The 21,020-nt window shown below is 46.6% G+C and overlaps 1 non-coding gene across 1 annotated transcript; it reads right to left on the reverse strand.

Annotated features, from left to right (window-relative positions):
• Positions 1-1,614: 1,614 nt before the first annotated feature.
• trnas-gcu (transfer RNA serine (anticodon GCU)) lies at positions 1,615-1,696 on the reverse strand. The gene has a single exon. It is a non-coding gene; the product is annotated as a tRNA-Ser (tRNA).
• Between the last annotated feature and the right edge of the window lie 19,324 nt (positions 1,697-21,020).

Genomic DNA, 21,020 nt, shown 5'->3' on the forward strand with positions numbered 1-21,020 from the left:
CGATAGCAATTTCAAAGAAGCAAACACTTTCACAGCACAAAAGCAGCCGTATATGACTTGTTGGTCCTGCACTTACAACAGGAGACACGATTGTCAGAAATTAAAGAAAGCAACACCGACGAAGGTGGGATTCGAACCCACGCGTGCTATGCACAATGGATTAGCAGTCCATCCCCTTAACCTCTTGGCCACCTCGTCGTTTGTGGTTGTGTGTCGATTGCGATTTCAAAGATGCAAACACTTTCACAGCACAAAAGGAGGCTTATCTGACTTGTGGGTCCTGCACTTATATCAGGAGACACGATTGTCAGAAATTAAAGAAAGCAACACCGACGAAGGTGGGATTCGAACCCACGCGTGCTATGCACAATGGATTAGCAGTCCATCGCCTTAACCTCTCGGCCACCTCGTCAATTACAGTTGTGTGTCGATTGCGATTTCAAAGATGCAAACACTTTCACAGCACAAAAGGAGGCTTATCTGACTTGTGGGTCCTGCACTTATATCAGGAGACACGATTGTCAGAAATTAAAGAAAGCAACACCGACGAAGGTGGGATTCGAACCCACGCGTGCTATGCACAATGGATTAGCAGTCCATCGCCTTAACCTCTCGGCCACCTCGTCAATTACAGTTGTGTGTCGATTGCGATTTCAAAGATGCAAACACTATCACAGCACAAAAGGAGGCTTATCTGACTTGTGGGTCCTGCACTTATATCAGGAGACACGATTGTCAGAAATTAAAGAAAGCAACACCGACGAAGGTGGGATTCGAACCCACGCGTGCTATGCACAATGGATTAGCAGTCCATCGCCTTAACCTCTCGGCCACCTCGTCAATTACAGTTGTGAGTCGATTGCGATTTCAAAGATGCAAACACTTTCACAGCACAAAAGGAGGCTTATCTGACTTGTGGGTCCTGCACTTACTTCAGGAGACAAGATTGTCAGAAATTAAAGAAAACAACACCGACGAATGTGGTATTCAAACCCACGCGTGCAAAGCACAATGGATTAGCAGTCCATCGCCTTAACCTCTTGGCTACCTCGTCGCTTGTGGTTTTGTGTCGATTGCGATTTCAAAGATGCAAACACTTTCACAGCACAAAAGCAGCCGAATCTGACTTGTGGGTCCTGCACTTACACCAGGAGACACGATTGTCAGAAATTTAAAAAAGCAACACCGACGAAGGTGGGATTCGAACACACGCGTGCTATGCACAATGGATTAGCAGTCCATCGCCTTAACCTCTCGGCCACCTCGTCAATTATGGTTGTGTGTCGATTGCGATTTCAAAGATGCAAACACTTTCACAACACAAAAGCAGGCTTGTCTGACTTGTGGGTCCTGCACTTACATCAGGAGACACGATTGTCAGAAATTAAAAAAAGCAACACCAACGAAGGTGGGATTCGAACCCACGCGTGCAAAGCACAATGGATTAGCAGTCCATCGCCTTAACCTCTCGGCCACCTCGTCAATTGTGGTTGTGTGTCGATTGTGATTTCAAAGATGCAAACACTTTCACAGCACAAAAGCAGGCTTGTCTGACTTGTGGGTCCTGCACTTACATCAGGAGACACGATTGTCAGAAATTAAAAAAAGCAACACCGACGAAGGTGGGATTCGAACCCACGCGTGCAAAGCACAATGGATTAGCAGTCCATCGCCTTAACCTCTCGGCCACCTCGTCGTTTGTGGTTGTGTGTCGATAGCAATTTCAAAGAAGCAAGCACTTTCACAGCACAAAAGAAGGCCTTTCTGACTTGTGGGTCCTGTAGTTACAGCAGGAGACACGATTGTCAGAAATTAAAGAAAGCAACACCGACAAAGGTGGGATTCGAACCCACAAGTGCTATGCATAATGGATTAGCAGTCCATCGCCTTACCCTCTCGGCCACCTTGTCGTTTGTGGTTGTGTGTCGATTGCGATTTCAAAGATGCAAACACTTTCACAGCACAAAAGAAGGCTTATCTGACTTGTGGGTCCTGCACTTACACCAGGAGACACGATTGTCAGAAATTAAAGAAAGCAACATCGACGAAGGTGGGATTCGAACCCACGCGTGCTATGCACAATGGATTAGCAGTCCATCGCCTTAACCTCTCGGCCACCTCGTCGTGTGCGGTTGTGTGTCGATAGCAATTTCAAAGAAGCAAACACTTTCACAGCACAAAAGAAGGCTTTTCTGACTTGTGGGTCCTGTAGTTACAGCAGGAGACACGATTGTCAGAAATTAAAGAAAGCAACACCGACGAAGGTGGGATTCGAACACACACGTGCTATGCATAATGGATTAGCAGTCCATCGCCTTAATCTATCGGCCACATTGTCGTTTGTGGTTGTGTGTCGATTGCGATTTCAAAGATGCAAACACTTTCACAGCACAAAAGCAGCCGTATATGACTTGTGGGTCCTGCACTTACAACAGGAGACACGATTGTCAGAAATTAAAGAAAGCAACACCGACGAAGGTGGGATTCGAACCCACGCGTGCTATGCACAATGGATTAGCAGTCCATCCCCTTAACCTCTCGGCCACCTCGTCGTTTGTGGTTGTGTGTCGATTGCGATTTCAAAGATGCAAACACTTTCACAGCACAAAAGGAGGCTTATCTGACTTGTGGGTCCTGCACTTATATCAGGAGACACGATTGTCAGAAATTAAAGAAAGCAACACCGACGAAGGTAGGATTCGAACCCACGCGTGCTATGCACAATGGATTAGCAGTCCATCGCCTTAACCTCTCGGCCACCTCGTCGTTTGTGGTTGTGTGTCGATAGCAATTTCAAAGAAGCAAACACTTTCACAGCACAAAAGCAGCCGTATATGACTTGTGGGTCCTGCACTTACAACAGGAGACACGATTGTCAGAAATTTAAAAAAGCAACACCGACGAAGGTGGGATTCGAACCCACGCGAGCTATGCAAAATGGATAAGCAGTCCATCACCTTAACCTCTAGGCCACCTCGTCGTTTGTGGTTGTGTGTCGATAGCAATTTCAAAGAAGCAAACACTTTCACAGCAAAAAAGAAGGCTTTTTTGACTTGTGGGTCCTGCACTTACATCAGGAGACACGATTGTCAGAAATTTAAAAAAGCAACACCGACGAAGGTGGGATTCGAACCCACGCGTGCTATGCAAAATTGATTAGCAGTCCATCACCTTTACCTCTAGGCCACCTCGTCGTTTGTGGTTGTGTGTCGATTGCGATTTCAAAGATGCAAACACTTTCACAGCACAAAAGGCTTATCTGACTTGTGGCTCCTCCACTTACACCAGGAGACACGATTGTCAGAAATTAAAGAAAGCAACACCGACGAAGGTGGGATTCGAACCCACACGTGCTATGCACAATGGATTAGCAGTCCATCGCCTTAACCTCTCGGCCACCTCGTCAATTACGGTTGTGTGTCGATTGCGATTTCAAAGATGCAAATACTTTCACAGCACAAAAGGAGGCGTATCTGACTTGTGGGTCCTGCACTTATATCAGGAGACACGATGGTCAGAAATTAAAGAAAGCAACACCGACGAAGGTGGGATTCGAACCCACGCGTGCTATGCACAATGGATTAGCAGTCCATCGCCTTAACCTCTCGGCCACCTCGTCGTTTGTGGTTGTGTGTCGATAGCAATTTCAAAGAAGCAAACACTTTCACAGCACAAAAGAAGGCTTTTCTGACTTGTGGGTCCTGTAGTTACAGCAGGAGACACGATTGTCAGAAATTAAAGAAAGCAACACCGACGGAGGTGGGATTCGAACACACACGTGCTATGCATAATGGATTAGCAGTCCATCGCCTTAATCTATCCGCCACCTTGTCGTTTGTGCTTGTGTGTCGATTGCAATTTCAAAGATGCAAACACTTTCACAGCACAAAAGCAGCCGTATCTGACTTGTGGGTACTGCACTTACACCAGGAGACATGATTGTCAGAAATTAAAGAAAGCAACACCGACGAAGGTGGGATTCGAACCCACGCGTGCTATGCACAAATGATTAGCAGTCCATCGCCTTAACCTCTCGGCCACCTCGTCAATTACGGTTGTGTGTCGATTGCGATTTCAAAGATGCAAATACTTTCACAGCACAAAAGGAGGCGTATCTGACTTGTGGGTCCTGCACTTATATCAGGAGACACGATGGTCAGAAATTAAAGAAAGCAACACCGACGAAGGTGGGATTCTAACCCACGCGTGCTATGCACAATGGATTAGCAGTCCATCGCCTTAACCTCTCGGCCACCTCGTCGTTTGTGGTTGTGTGTCGATAGCAATTTCAAAGAAGCAAACACTTTCACAGCACAAAAGAAGGCTTTTCTGACTTGTGGGTCCTGTAGTTACAGCAGGAGAGACGATTGTCAGAAATTAAAGAAAGCAACACCGACGAAGGTGGGATTCGAACACACACGTGCTATGCATAATGGATTAGCAGTCCATCGCCTTAATCTATCGGCCACCTTGTCGTTTGTGCTTGTGTGTCGATTGCGATTTCAAAGATGCAAACACTTTCACAGCACAAAAGCAGCCGTATATGACTTGTGGGTCCTGCACTTACAACAGGAGACACGATTGTCAGAAATTAAAGAAAGCAACACCGACGAAGGTGGGATTCTAACCCACGCGTGCTATGCACAATGGATTAGCAGTCCATCCCCTTAACCTCTCGGCCACCTCGTCGTTTGTGGTTGTGTGTCGATTGCGATTTCAAAGATGCAAACACTTTCACAGCACAAAAGGAGGCTTATCTGACTTGTGGGTCCTGCACTTATATCAGGAGACACGATTGTCAGAAATTAAAGAAAGCAACACCGACGAAGGTGGGATTCGAACCCACGCGTGCTATGCACAATGGATTAGCAGTCCATCGCCTTAACCTCTCGGCCACCTCGTCGTTTGTGGTTGTGTGTCGATAGCAATTTCAAAGAAGCAAACACTTTCACAGCACAAAAGCAGCCGTATATGACTTGTTGGTCCTGCACTTACAACAGGAGACACGATTGTCAGAAATTAAAGAAAGCAACACCGACGAAGGTGGGATTCGAACCCACGCGTGCTATGCACAATGGATTAGCAGTCCATCCCCTTAACCTCTTGGCCACCTCGTCGTTTGTGGTTGTGTGTCGATTGCGATTTCAAAGATGCAAACACTTTCACAGCACAAAAGAAGGCTTATCTGACTTGTGGGTCCTGCACTTATATCAGGAGACACGATTGTCAGAAATTAAAGAAAGCAACACCGACGAAGGTGGGATTCGAACCCACGCGTGCTATGCACAATGGATTAGCAGTCCATCGCCTTAACCTCTCGGCCACCTCGTCAATTACAGTTGTGTGTCGATTGCGATTTCAAAGATGCAAACACTTTCACAGCACAAAAGGAGGCTTATCTGACTTGTGGGTCCTGCACTTATATCAGGAGACACGATTGTCAGAAATTAAAGAAAGCAACACCGACGAAGGTGGGATTCGAACCCACGCGTGCTATGCACAATGGATTAGCAGTCCATCGCCTTAACCTCTCGGCCACCTCGTCAATTACAGTTGTGTGTCGATTGCGATTTCAAAGATGCAAACACTATCACAGCACAAAAGGAGGCATATCTGACTTGTGGGTCCTGCACTTATATCAGGAGACACGATTGTCAGAAATTAAAGAAAGCAACACCGACGAAGGTGGGATTCGAACCCACGCGTGCTATGCACAATGGATTAGCAGTCCATCGCCTTAACCTCTCGGCCACCTCGTCAATTACGGTTGTGTGTCGATTGCGATTTCAAAGATGCAAATACTTTCACAGCACAAAAGGAGGCGTATCTGACTTGTGGGTCCTGCACTTATATCAGGAGACACGATGGTCAGAAATTAAAGAAAGCAACACCGACGAAGGTGGGATTCGAACCCACGCGTGCTATGCACAATGGATTAGCAGTCCATCGCCTTAACCTCTCGGCCACCTCGTCGTTTGTGGTTGTGTGTCGATAGCAATTTCAAAGAAGCAAACACTTTCACAGCACAAAAGAAGGCTTTTCTGACTTGTGGGTCCTGTAGTTACAGCAGGAGACACGATTGTCAGAAATTAAAGAAAGCAACACCGACGGAGGTGGGATTCGAACACACACGTGCTATGCATAATGGATTAGCAGTCCATCGCCTTAATCTATCCGCCACCTTGTCGTTTGTGCTTGTGTGTCGATTGCAATTTCAAAGATGCAAACACTTTCACAGCACAAAAGCAGCCGTATCTGACTTGTGGGTACTGCACTTACACCAGGAGACATGATTGTCAGAAATTAAAGAAAGCAACACCGACGAAGGTGGGATTCGAACCCACGCGTGCTATGCACAATGGATTAGCAGTCCATCGCCTTAACCTCTCGGCCACCTCGTCAATTACGGTTGTGTGTCGATTGCGATTTCAAAGATGCAAATACTTTCACAGCACAAAAGGAGGCGTATCTGACTTGTGGGTCCTGCACTTATATCAGGAGACACGATGGTCAGAAATTAAAGAAAGCAACACCGACGAAGGTGGGATTCGAACCCACGCGTGCTATGCACAATGGATTAGCAGTCCATCGCCTTAACCTCTCGGCCACCTCGTCGTTTGTGGTTGTGTGTCGATAGCAATTTCAAAGAAGCAAACACTTTCACAGCACAAAAGCAGCCGTATATGACTTGTTGGTCCTGCACTTACAACAGGAGACACGATTGTCAGAAATTAAAGAAAGCAACACCGACGAAGGTGGGATTCGAACCCACGCGTGCTATGCACAATGGATTAGCAGTCCATCCCCTTAACCTCTTGGCCACCTCGTCGTTTGTGGTTGTGTGTCGATTGCGATTTCAAAGATGCAAACACTTTCACAGCACAAAAGAAGGCTTATCTGACTTGTGGGTCCTGCACTTATATCAGGAGACACGATTGTCAGAAATTAAAGAAAGCAACACCGACGAAGGTGGGATTCGAACCCACGCGTGCTATGCACAATGGATTAGCAGTCCATCGCCTTAACCTCTCGGCCACCTCGTCAATTACAGTTGTGTGTCGATTGCGATTTCAAAGATGCAAACACTTTCACAGCACAAAAGGAGGCTTATCTGACTTGTGGGTCCTGCACTTACAACAGGAGACACGATTGTCAGAAATTAAAGAAAGCAACACCGACGAAGGTGGGATTCTAACCCACGCGTGCTATGCACAATGGATTAGCAGTCCATCCCCTTAACCTCTCGGCCACCTCGTCGTTTGTGGTTGTGTGTCGATTGCGATTTCAAAGATGCAAACACTTTCACAGCACAAAAGGAGGCTTATCTGACTTGTGGGTCCTGCACTTATATCAGGAGAGACGATTGTCAGAAATTAAAGAAAGCAACACCGACGAAGGTGGGATTCGAACCCACGCGTGCTATGCACAATGGATTAGCAGTCCATCGCCTTAACCTCTCGGCCACCTCGTCAATTACAGTTGTGTGTCGATTGCGATTTCAAAGATGCAAACACTTTCACAGCTCAAAAGAAGGCTTTTCTGACTTGTGGGTCCTGCACTTACAACAGGAGACACGATTGTCAGAAATTAAAGAAAGCAACACCGACGAAGGTGGGATTCAAACCCACGCGTGCTATGCACAATGGATTAGCAGTCCATCGCCTTAACCTCTCGGCCACCTCGTCAATTACTGTTGTGTGTCGATTGCGATTTCAAAGATGCAAACACTTTCACAGCACAAAAGGAGGCTTATCTGACTTGTGGGTCCTGCACTTATATCAGGAGACACGATTGTCAGAAATTAAAGAAAGCAACACCGACGAAGGTGGGATTCGAACCCACGCGTGCTATGCTCAATGGATCAGCAGTCCATCGCCTTAACCTCTCGGCCACCTCGTCAATTACGGCTGTGTGTCGATTGCGATTTCAAAGATGCAAATACTTTCACAGCACAAAAGGAGGCGTATCTGACTTGTGGGTCCTGCACTTATATCAGGAGACACGATTGTCAGAAATTAAAGAAAGCAACACCGACGAAGGTGGGATTCGAACCCACACGTGCTATGCACAATGGATTAGCAGTCCATAGCCTTAACCTCTCGGCCACCTCGTCGTTTGTGGTTGTGTGTCGATAGCAATTTCAAAGAAGCAAACACTTTCACAGCTCAAAAGAAGGCTTTTCTGACTTGTGGGTCCTGTAGTTACAGCAGGAGACACGATTGTCAGAAATTAAAGAAAGCAACACAGACGAAGGTGGGATTCGAACACACACGTGCTATGCATAATGGATTAGCAGTCCATCGCCTTAATCTATCGGCCACCTTGTCGTTTGTGCTTGTGTGTCGATTGCGATTTCAAAGATGCAAACACTTTCACAGCACAAAAGGAGGCTTATCTGACTTGTGGGTCCTGCACTTACAACAGGAGACACGATTGTCAGAAATTAAAGAAAGCAACACCGACAAAGGTGGGATTCGAACCCACGCGTGCTATGCACAATGGATTAGCAGTCCATCCCCTTAACCTCTCGGCCACCTCGTCGTTTGTGGTTGTGTGTCGATTGCGATTTCAAAGATGCAAACACTTTCACAGCACAAAAGGAGGCTTATCTGACTTGTGGGTCCTGCACTTATATCAGGAGACACGATTGTCAGAAATTAAAGAAAGCAACACCGACGAAGGTGGGATTCGAACCCACGCGTGCTATGCACAATGGATTAGCAGTCCATCGCCTTAACCTCTCGGCCACCTCGTCAATTACTGTTGTGTGTCGATTGCGATTTCAAAGATGCAAACACTTTCACAGCACAAAAGGAGGCTTATCTGACTTGTGGGTCCTGCACTTACAACAGGAGACACGATTGTCAGAAATTAAAGAAAGCAACACCGACGAAGGTGGGATTCGAACCCACGCATGCTATGCACAATGGATTAGCAGTCCATCCCCTTAACCTCTCGGCCACCTCGTCGTTTGTGGTTGTGTGTCGATTGCGATTTCAAAGATGCAAACACTTTCACAGCACAAAAGGAGGCTTATCTGACTTGTGGGTCCTGCACTTATATCAGGAGACACGATTGTCAGAAATTAAAGAAAGCAACACCGACGAAGGTGGGATTCGAACCCACGCGTGCTATGCACAATGGATTAGCAGTCCATCGCCTTAACCTCTCGGCCACCTCGTCAATTACTGTTGTGTGTCGATTGCGATTTCAAAGATGCAAATACTTTCACAGCACAAAAGGAGGCGTATCTGACTTGTGGGTCCTGCACTTATATCAGGAGACACGATGGTCAGAAATTAAAGAAAGCAACACCGACGAAGGTGGGATTCGAACCCACGCGTGCTATGCACAATGGATTAGCAGTCCATCGCCTTAACCTCTCGGCCACCTCGTCGTTTGTGGTTGTGTGTCGATAGCAATTTCAAAGAAGCAAACACTTTCACAGCACAAAAGAAGGCTTTTCTGACTTGTGGGTCCTGTAGTTACAGCAGGAGACACGATTGTCAGAAATTAAAGAAAGCAACACCGACGGAGGTGGGATTCGAACACACACGTGCTATGCATAATGGATTAGCAGTCCATCGCCTTAATCTATCCGCCACCTTGTCGTTTGTGCTTGTGTGTCGATTGCAATTTCAAAGATGCAAACACTTTCACAGCACAAAAGCAGCCGTATCTGACTTGTGGGTACTGCACTTACACCAGGAGACATGATTGTCAGAAATTAAAGAAAGCAACACCGACGAAGGTGGGATTCGAACCCACGCGTGCTATGCACAATGGATTAGCAGTCCATCGCCTTAACCTCTCGGCCACCTCGTCAATTACGGTTGTGTGTCGATTGCGATTTCAAAGATGCAAATACTTTCACAGCACAAAAGGAGGCGTATCTGACTTGTGGGTCCTGCACTTATATCAGGAGACACGATGGTCAGAAATTAAAGAAAGCAACACCGACGAAGGTGGGATTCGAACCCACGCGTGCTATGCACAATGGATTAGCAGTCCATCGCCTTAACCTCTCGGCCACCTCGTCGTTTGTGGTTGTGTGTCGATAGCAATTTCAAAGAAGCAAACACTTTCACAGCACAAAAGCAGCCGTATATGACTTGTTGGTCCTGCACTTACAACAGGAGACACGATTGTCAGAAATTAAAGAAAGCAACACCGACGAAGGTGGGATTCGAACCCACGCGTGCTATGCACAATGGATTAGCAGTCCATCCCCTTAACCTCTTGGCCACCTCGTCGTTTGTGGTTGTGTGTCGATTGCGATTTCAAAGATGCAAACACTTTCACAGCACAAAAGAAGGCTTATCTGACTTGTGGGTCCTGCACTTATATCAGGAGACACGATTGTCAGAAATTAAAGAAAGCAACACCGACGAAGGTGGGATTCGAACCCACGCGTGCTATGCACAATGGATTAGCAGTCCATCGCCTTAACCTCTCGGCCACCTCGTCAATTACAGTTGTGTGTCGATTGCGATTTCAAAGATGCAAACACTTTCACAGCACAAAAGGAGGCTTATCTGACTTGTGGGTCCTGCACTTACAACAGGAGACACGATTGTCAGAAATTAAAGAAAGCAACACCGACGAAGGTGGGATTCTAACCCACGCGTGCTATGCACAATGGATTAGCAGTCCATCCCCTTAACCTCTCGGCCACCTCGTCGTTTGTGGTTGTGTGTCGATTGCGATTTCAAAGATGCAAACACTTTCACAGCACAAAAGGAGGCTTATCTGACTTGTGGGTCCTGCACTTATATCAGGAGAGACGATTGTCAGAAATTAAAGAAAGCAACACCGACGAAGGTGGGATTCGAACCCACGCGTGCTATGCACAATGGATTAGCAGTCCATCGCCTTAACCTCTCGGCCACCTCGTCAATTACAGTTGTGTGTCGATTGCGATTTCAAAGATGCAAACACTTTCACAGCTCAAAAGAAGGCTTTTCTGACTTGTGGGTCCTGCACTTACAACAGGAGACACGATTGTCAGAAATTAAAGAAAGCAACACCGACGAAGGTGGGATTCAAACCCACGCGTGCTATGCACAATGGATTAGCAGTCCATCGCCTTAACCTCTCGGCCACCTCGTCAATTACTGTTGTGTGTCGATTGCGATTTCAAAGATGCAAACACTTTCACAGCACAAAAGGAGGCTTATCTGACTTGTGGGTCCTGCACTTATATCAGGAGACACGATTGTCAGAAATTAAAGAAAGCAACACCGACGAAGGTGGGATTCGAACCCACGCGTGCTATGCTCAATGGATCAGCAGTCCATCGCCTTAACCTCTCGGCCACCTCGTCAATTACGGCTGTGTGTCGATTGCGATTTCAAAGATGCAAATACTTTCACAGCACAAAAGGAGGCGTATCTGACTTGTGGGTCCTGCACTTATATCAGGAGACACGATTGTCAGAAATTAAAGAAAGCAACACCGACGAAGGTGGGATTCGAACCCACACGTGCTATGCACAATGGATTAGCAGTCCATAGCCTTAACCTCTCGGCCACCTCGTCGTTTGTGGTTGTGTGTCGATAGCAATTTCAAAGAAGCAAACACTTTCACAGCTCAAAAGAAGGCTTTTCTGACTTGTGGGTCCTGTAGTTACAGCAGGAGACACGATTGTCAGAAATTAAAGAAAGCAACACAGACGAAGGTGGGATTCGAACACACACGTGCTATGCATAATGGATTAGCAGTCCATCGCCTTAATCTATCGGCCACCTTGTCGTTTGTGCTTGTGTGTCGATTGCGATTTCAAAGATGCAAACACTTTCACAGCACAAAAGGAGGCTTATCTGACTTGTGGGTCCTGCACTTACAACAGGAGACACGATTGTCAGAAATTAAAGAAAGCAACACCGACAAAGGTGGGATTCGAACCCACGCGTGCTATGCACAATGGATTAGCAGTCCATCCACTTAACCTCTCGGCCACCTCGTCGTTTGTGGTTGTGTGTCGATTGCGATTTCAAAGATGCAAACACTTTCACAGCACAAAAGGAGGCTTATCTGACTTGTGGGTCCTGCACTTATATCAGGAGACACGATTGTCAGAAATTAAAGAAAGCAACACCGACGAAGGTGGGATTCGAACCCACGCGTGCTATGCACAATGGATTAGCAGTCCATCGCCTTAACCTCTCGGCCACCTCGTCAATTACTGTTGTGTGTCGATTGCGATTTCAAAGATGCAAACACTTTCACAGCACAAAAGGAGGCTTATCTGACTTGTGGGTCCTGCACTTACAACAGGAGACACGATTGTCAGAAATTAAAGAAAGCAACACCGACGAAGGTGGGATTCGAACCCACGCATGCTATGCACAATGGATTAGCAGTCCATCCCCTTAACCTCTCGGCCACCTCGTCGTTTGTGGTTGTGTGTCGATTGCGATTTCAAAGATGCAAACACTTTCACAGCACAAAAGGAGGCTTATCTGACTTGTGGGTCCTGCACTTATATCAGGAGACACGATTGTCAGAAATTAAAGAAAGCAACACCGACGAAGGTGGGATTCGAACCCACGCGTGCTATGCACAATGGATTAGCAGTCCATCGCCTTAACCTCTCGGCCACCTCGTCAATTACTGTTGTGTGTCGATTGCGATTTCAAAGATGCAAACACTTTCACAGCACAAAAGGAGGCTTATCTGACTTGTGGGTCCTGCACTTATATCAGGAGACACGATTGTCAGAAATTAAAGAAAGCAACACCGACGAAGGTGGGATTCGAACCCACGCGTGCTATGCACAATGGATTAGCAGTCCATCGCCTTAACCTCTCGGCCACCTCGTCGTTTGTGGTTGTGTGTCGATAGCAATTTCAAAGAAGCAAACACTTTCACAGCACAAAAGAAGGCTTTTCTGACTTGTGGGTCCTGTAGTTACAGCAGGAGACACGATTGTCAGAAATTAAAGAAAGCAACACCGACGAAGGTGGGATTCGAACACACACGTGCTATGCATAATGGATTAGCAGTCCATCGCCTTAATCTATCGGCCAACTTGTCGTTTGTGCTTGTGTGTCGATTGCGATTTCAAAGATGCAAACACTTTCACAGCACAAAAGCAGCCGTATATGACTTGTGGGTCCTGCACTTACAACAGGAGACACGATTGTCAGAAATTAAAGAAAGCAACACCGACGAAGGTGGGATTCGAACCCACGCGTGCTATGCACAATGGATTAGCAGTCCATCGCCTTAACCTCTCGGCCACCTCGTCGTTTGTGGTTGTGTGTCGATAGCAATTTCAAAGAAGCAAACACTTTCACAGCACAAAAGAAGGCTTTTCTGACTTGTGGGTCCTGTAGTTACAGCAGGAGACACGATTGTCAGAAATTAAAGAAAGCAACACCGACGAAGGTGGGATTCGAACACACACGTGCTATGCATAATGGATTAGCAGTCCATCGCCTTAATCTATCGGCCAACTTGTCGTTTGTGCTTGTGTGTCGATTGCGATTTCAAAGATGCAAACACTTTCACAGCACAAAAGCAGCCGTATATGACTTGTGGGTCCTGCACTTACAACAGGAGACACGATTGTCAGAAATTAAAGAAAGCAACACCGACGAAGGTGGGATTCGAACCCACACGTGCTATGCACAATGGATTAGCAGTCCATCGCCTTAACCTCTCGGCCACCTCGTCAATTACGGTTGTGTGTCGATTGCGATTTCAAAGATGCAAATACTTTCACAGCACAAAAGGAGGCGTATCTGACTTGTGGGTCCTGCACTTATATCAGGAGACACGATTGTCAGAAATTAAAGAAAGCAACACCGACGAAGGTGGGATTCGAACCCACGCGTGCTATGCACAATGGATTAGCAGTCCATCGCCTTAACCTCTCGGCCACCTTGTCGTTTGTGGTTGTGTGTCGATAGCAATTTCAAAGAAGCAAACACTTTCACAGCACAAAAGAAGGCTTTTCTGACTTGTGGGTCCAGTAGTTACAGCAGGAGACACGATTGTCAGAAATTAAAGAAAGCAACACCGACGAAGGTGGGATTCGAACACACACGTGCTATGCATAATGGATTAGCAGTCCATCGCCTTAATCTATCAGCCACCTTGTCGTTTGTGCTTGTGTGTCGATTGCGATTTCAAAGATGCAAACACTTTCACAGCACAAAAGGAGGCTTATCTGACTTGTGGGTCCTGCACTTACAACAGGAGACACGATTGTCAGAAATTAAAGAAAGCAACACCGACGAAGGTGGGATTCGAACCCACGCGTGCTATGCACAATGGATTAGCAGTCCATCCCCTTAACCTCTCGGCCACCTCGTCGTTTGTGGTTGTGTGTCGATTGCGATTTCAAAGATGCAAACACTTTCACAGCACAAAAGGAGGCTTATCTGACTTGTGGGTCCTGCACTTACAACAGGAGACACGATTGTCAGAAATTAAAGAAAGCAACACCGACGAAGGTGGGATTCAAACCCACGCGTGCTATGCACAATGGATTAGCAGTACATCGCCTTAACCTCTCGGCCACCTCGTCAATTACAGTTGTGTGTCGATTGCGATTTCAAAGATGCAAACACTTTCACAGCACAAAAGGAGGCTTATCTGACTTGTGGGTCCTGCACTTATATCAGGAGACACGATTGTCAGAAATTAAAGAAAGCAACACCGACGAAGGTGGGATTCGAACCCACGCGTGCTATGCACAATGGATTAGCAGTCCATCGCCTTAACCTCTCGGCCACCTCGTCAATTACAGTTGTGTGTCGATTGCGATTTCAAAGATGCAAACACTTTCACAGCACAAAAGGAGGCTTATCTGACTTGTGGGTCCTGCACTTATATCAGGAGACACGATTGTCAGAAATTAAAGAAAGCAACACCGACGAAGGTGGGATTCGAACCCACGCGTGCTATGCACAATGGATTAGCAGTCCATCGCCTTAACCTCTCGGCCACCTCGTCGTTTGTGGTTGTGTGTCGATAGCAATTTCAAAGAAGCAAACACTTTCACAGCACAAAAGAAGGCTTTTCTGACTTGTGGGTCCTGTAGTTACAGCAGGAGACACGATTGTCAGAAATTAAAGAAAGCAACACCGACGAAGGTGGGATTCGAACACACACGTGCTATGCATAATGGATTAGCAGTCCATCGCCTTAATCTATCGGCCACCTTGTCGTTTGTGCTTGTGTGTCGATTGCGATTTCAAAGATGCAAACACTTTCACAGCACAAAAGCAGCCGTATATGACTTGTGGGTCCTGCACTTACAACAGGAGACACGATTGTCAGAAATTAAAGAAAGCAACACCGACGAAGGTGGGATTCGAACCCACGCGTGCTATGCACAATGGATTAGCAGTCCATCGCCTTAACCTCTCGGCCACCTCGTCAATTACGGTTGTGTGTCGATTGCGATTTCAAAGATGCAAATACTTTCACAGCACAAAAGGAGGCGTATCTGACTTGTGGGTCCTGCACTTATATCAGGAGACACGATTGTCAGAAATTAAAGAAAGCAACACCGACGAAGGTGGGATTCGAACCCACGCGTGCTATGCACAATGGATTAGCAGTCCATCGCCTTAACCTCTCGGCCACCTCGTCGTTTGTGGTTGTGTGTCGATAGCAATTTCAAAGAAGCAAACACTTTCACAGCACAAAAGAAGGCTTTTCTGACTTGTGGGTCCAGTAGTTACAGCAGGAGACACGATTGTCAGAAATTGAAGAAAGCAACACCGACGAAGGTGGGATTCGAACACACACGTGCTATGCATAATGGATTAGCAGTCCATCGCCTTAATCTATCGGCCACCTTGTCGTTTGTGCTTGTGTGTCGATTGCGATTTCAAAGATGCAAACACTTTCACAGCACAAAAGGAGGCTTATCTGACTTGTGGGTCCTGCACTTACAACAGGAGACACGATTGTCAGAAATTAAAGAAAGCAACACCGACGAAGGTGGGATTCGAACACACACGTGCTATGCATAATGGATTAGCAGTCCATCCCCTTAACCTCTCGGCCACCTCGTCGTTTGTGGTTGTGTGTCGATTGCGATTTCAAAGATGCAAACACTTTCACAGCACAAAAGGAGGCTTATCTGACTTGTGGGTCCTGCACTTACAACAGGAGACACAATTGTCAGAAATTAAAGAAAGCAACATCGACGAAGGTGGGATTCGAACCCACGCGTGCTATGCACAATGGATTAGCAGTCCATCGCCTTAACCTCTCGGCCACCTCGTCGTGTGCGGTTGTGTGTCGATAGCAATTTCAAAGAAGCAAACACTTTCACAGCACAAAAGAAGGCTTTTCTGACTTGTGGGTCCTGTAGTTACAGCAGGAGACACGATTGTCAGAAATTAAAGAAAGCAACACCGACGAAGGTGGGATTCGAACACACACGTGCTATGCATAATGGATTAGCAGTCCATCGCCTTAATCTATCGGCCACCTTGTCGTTTGTGGTTGTGTGTCGATTGCGATTTCAAAGATGCAAACACTTTCACAGCACAAAAGCAGCCGTATATGACTTGTGGGTCCTGCACTTACAACAGGAGACACGATTGTCAGAAATTAAAGAAAGCAACACCGACGAAGGTGGGATTCGAACCCACGCGTGCTATGCACAATGGATTAGCAGTCCATCCCCTTAACCTCTCGGCCACCTCGTCGTTTGTGGTTGTGTGTCGATTGCGATTTCAAAGATGCAAACACTTTCACAGCACAAAAGGAGGCTTATCTGACTTGTGGGTCCTGCACTTATATCAGGAGACACGATTGTCAGAAATTAAAGAAAGCAACACCGACGAAGGTAGGATTCGAACCCACGCGTGCTATGCACAATGGATTAGCAGTCCATCGCCTTAACCTCTCGGCCACCTCGTCGTTTGTGGTTGTGTGTCGATAGCAATTTCAAAGAAGCAAACACTTTCACAGCACAAAAGCAGCCGTATATGACTTGTGGGTCCTGCACTTACAACAGGAGACACGATTGTCAGAAATTTAAAAAAGCAACACCGACGAAGGTGGGATTCGAACCCACGCGAGCTATGCAAAATGGATAAGCAGTCCATCACCTTAACCTCTAGGCCACCTCGTCGTTTGTGGTTGTGTGTCGATAGCAATTTCAAAGAAGCAAACACTTTCACAGCAAAAAAGAAGGCTTTTTTGACTTGTGGGTCCTGCACTTACATCAGGAGACACGATTGTCAGAAATTTAAAAAAGCAACACCGACGAAGGTGGGATTCGAACCCACGCGTGCTATGCAAAATTGATTAGCAGTCCATCACCTTTACCTCTAGGCCACCTCGTCGTTTGTGGTTGTGTGTCGATTGCGATTTCAAAGATGCAAACACTTTCACAGCACAAAAGGCTTATCTGACTTGTGGCTCCTCCACTTACACCAGGAGACACGATTGTCAGAAATTAAAGAAAGCAACACCGACGAAGGTGGGATTCGAACCCACACGTGCTATGCACAATGGATTAGCAGTCCATCGCCTTAACCTCTCGGCCACCTCGTCAATTACGGTTGTGTGTCAATTGCGATTTCAAAGATGCAAATACTTTCACAGCACAAAAGGAGGCGTATCTGACTTGTGGGTCCTGCACTTATATCAGGAGACACGATGGTCAGAAATTAAAGAAAGCAACACCGACGAAGGTGGGATTCGAACCCACGCGTGCTATGCACAATGGATTAGCAGTCCATCGCCTTAACCTCTCGGCCACCTCGTCGTTTGTGGTTGTGTGTCGATAGCAATTTCAAAGAAGCAAACACTTTCACAGCACAAATGAAGGCTTTTCTGACTTGTGGGTCCTGTAGTTACAGCAGGAGACACGATTGTCAGAAATTAAAGAAAGCAACACCGACGGAGGTGGGATTCGAACACACACGTGCTATGCATAATGGATTAGCAGTCCATCGCCTTAATCTATCCGCCACCTTGTCGTTTGTGCTTGTGTGTCGATTGCAATTTCAAAGATGCAAACACTTTCACAGCACAAAAGCAGCCGTATCTGACTTGTGGGTACTGCACTTACACCAGGAGACATGATTGTCAGAAATTAAAGAAAGCAACACCGACGAAGGTGGGATTCGAACCCAAGCGTGCTATGCACAAATGATTAGCAGTCCATCGCCTTAACCTCTCGGCCACCTCGTCAATTACGGTTGTGTGTCGATTGCGATTTCAAAGATGCAAATACTTTCACAGCACAAAAGGAGGCGTATCTGACTTGTGGGTCCTGCACTTATATCAGGAGACACGATGGTCAGAAATTAAAGAAAGCAACACCGACGAAGGTGGGATTCTAACCCACGCGTGCTATGCACAATGGATTAGCAGTCCATCGCCTTAACCTCTCGGCCACCTCGTCGTTTGTGGTTGTGTGTCGATAGCAATTTCAAAGAAGCAAACACTTTCACAGCACAAAAGAAGGCTTTTCTGACTTGTGGGTCCTGTAGTTACAGCAGGAGACACGATTGTCAGAAATTAAAGAAAGCAACACCGATGAAGGTGGGATTCGAACACACACGTGCTATGCATAATGGATTAGCAGTCCATCGCCTTAATCTATCGGCCACCTTGTCGTTTGTGCTTGTGTGTCGATTGCGATTTCAAAGATGCAAACACTTTCACAGCACAAAAGCAGCCGTATATGACTTGGGGGTCCTGCACTTACAACAGGAGACACGATTGTCAGAAATTAAAGAAAGCAACACCGACGAAGGTGGGATTCTAACCCACGCGTGCTATGCACAATGGATTAGCAGTCCATCCCCTTAACCTCTCGGCCACCTCGTCGTTTGTGGTTGTGTGTCGATTGCGATTTCAAAGATGCAAACACTTTCACAGCACAAAAGGAGGCTTATCTGACTTGTGGGTCCTGCACTTATATCAGGAGACACGATTGTCAGAAATTAAAGAAAGCAACACCGACGAAGGTGGGATTCGAACCCACGCGTGCTATGCACAATGGATTAGCAGTCCATCGCCTTAACCTCTCGGCCACCTCGTCGTTTGTGGTTGTGTGTCGATAGCAATTTCAAAGAAGCAAACACTTTCACAGCACAAAAGCAGCCGTATATGACTTGTTGGTCCTGCACTTACAACAGGAGACACGATTGTCAGAAATTAAAGAAAGCAACACCGACGAAGGTGGGATTCGAACCCACGCGTGCTATGCACAATGGATTAGCAGTCCATCCCCTTAACCTCTTGGCCACCTCGTCGTTTGTGGTTGTGTGTCGATTGCGATTTCAAAGATGCAAACACTTTCACAGCACAAAAGAAGGCTTATCTGACTTGTGGGTCCTGCACTTATATCAGGAGACACGATTGTCAGAAATTAAAGAAAGCAACACCGACGAAGGTGGGATTCGAACCCACGCGTGCTATGCACAATGGATTAGCAGTCCATCGCCTTAACCTCTCGGCCACCTCGTCAATTACAGTTGTGTGTCGATTGCGATTTCAAAGATGCAAACACTTTCACAGCACAAAAGGAGGCTTATCTGACTTGTGGGTCCTGCACTTATATCAGGAGACACGATTGTCAGAAATTAAAGAAAGCAACACCGACGAAGGTGGGATTCGAACCCACGCGTGCTATGCACAATGGATTAGCAGTCCATCGCCTTAACCTCTCGGCCACCTCGTCGTTTGTGGTTGTGTGTCGATAGCAATTTCAAAGAAGCAAACACTTTCACAGCACAAAAGAAGGCTTTTCTGACTTGTGGGTCCTGTAGTTACAGCAGGAGACACGATTGTCAGAAATTAAAGAAAGCAACACCGACGGAGGTGGGATTCGAACACACACGTGCTATGCATAATGGATTAGCAGTCCATCGCCTTAATCTATCCGCCACCTTGTCGTTTGTGCTTGTGTGTCGATTGCAATTTCAAAGATGCAAACACTTTCACAGCACAAAAGCAGCCGTATCTGACTTGTGGGTACTGCACTTACACCAGGAGACATGATTGTCAGAAATTAAAGAAAGCAACACCGACGAAGGTGGGATTCGAACCCACGCGTGCTATGCACAAATGATTAGCAGTCCATCGCCTTAACCTCTCGGCCACCTCGTCAATTACGGTTGTGTGTCGATTGCGATTTCAAAGATGCAAATACTTTCACAGCACAAAAGGAGGCGTATCTGACTTGTGGGTCCTGCACTTATATCAGGAGACACGATGGTCAGAAATTAAAGAAAGCAACACCGACGAAGGTGGGATTCTAACCCACGCGTGCTATGCACAATGGATTAGCAGTCCATCGCCTTAACCTCTCGGCCACCTCGTCGTTTGTGGTTGTGTGTCGATAGCAATTTCAAAGAAGCAAACACTTTCACAGCACAAAAGAAGGCTTTTCTGACTTGTGGGTCCTGTAGTTACAGCAGGAGACACGATTGTCAGAAATTAAAGAAAGCAACACCGATGAAGGTGGGATTCGAACACACACGTGCTATGCATAATGGATTAGCAGTCCATCGCCTTAATCTATCGGCCACCTTGTCGTTTGTGCTTGTGTGTCGATTGCGATTTCAAAGATGCAAACACTTTCACAGCACAAAAGCAGCCGTATATGACTTGGGGGTCCTGCACTTACAACAGGAGACACGATTGTCAGAAATTAAAGAAAGCAACACCGACGAAGGTGGGATTCTAACCCACGCGTGCTATGCACAATGGATTAGCAGTCCATCCCCTTAACCTCTCGGCCACCTCGTCGTTTGTGGTTGTGTGTCGATTGCGATTTCAAAGATGCAAACACTTTCACAGCACAAAAGGAGGCTTATCTGACTTGTGGGTCCTGCACTTATATCAGGAGACACGATTGTCAGAAATTAAAGAAAGCAACACCGACGAAGGTGGGATTCGAACCCACGCGTGCTATGCACAATGGATTAGCAGTCCATCGCCTTAACCTCTCGGCCACCTCGTCGTTTGTGGTTGTGTGTCGATAGCAATTTCAAAGAAGCAAACACTTTCACAGCACAAAAGCAGCCGTATAT

Source organism: Brachyhypopomus gauderio, chromosome 2, assembly GCF_052324685.1.
Source record: "Brachyhypopomus gauderio isolate BG-103 chromosome 2, BGAUD_0.2, whole genome shotgun sequence".
Lineage (NCBI taxonomy): Eukaryota > Metazoa > Chordata > Actinopteri > Gymnotiformes > Hypopomidae > Brachyhypopomus > Brachyhypopomus gauderio.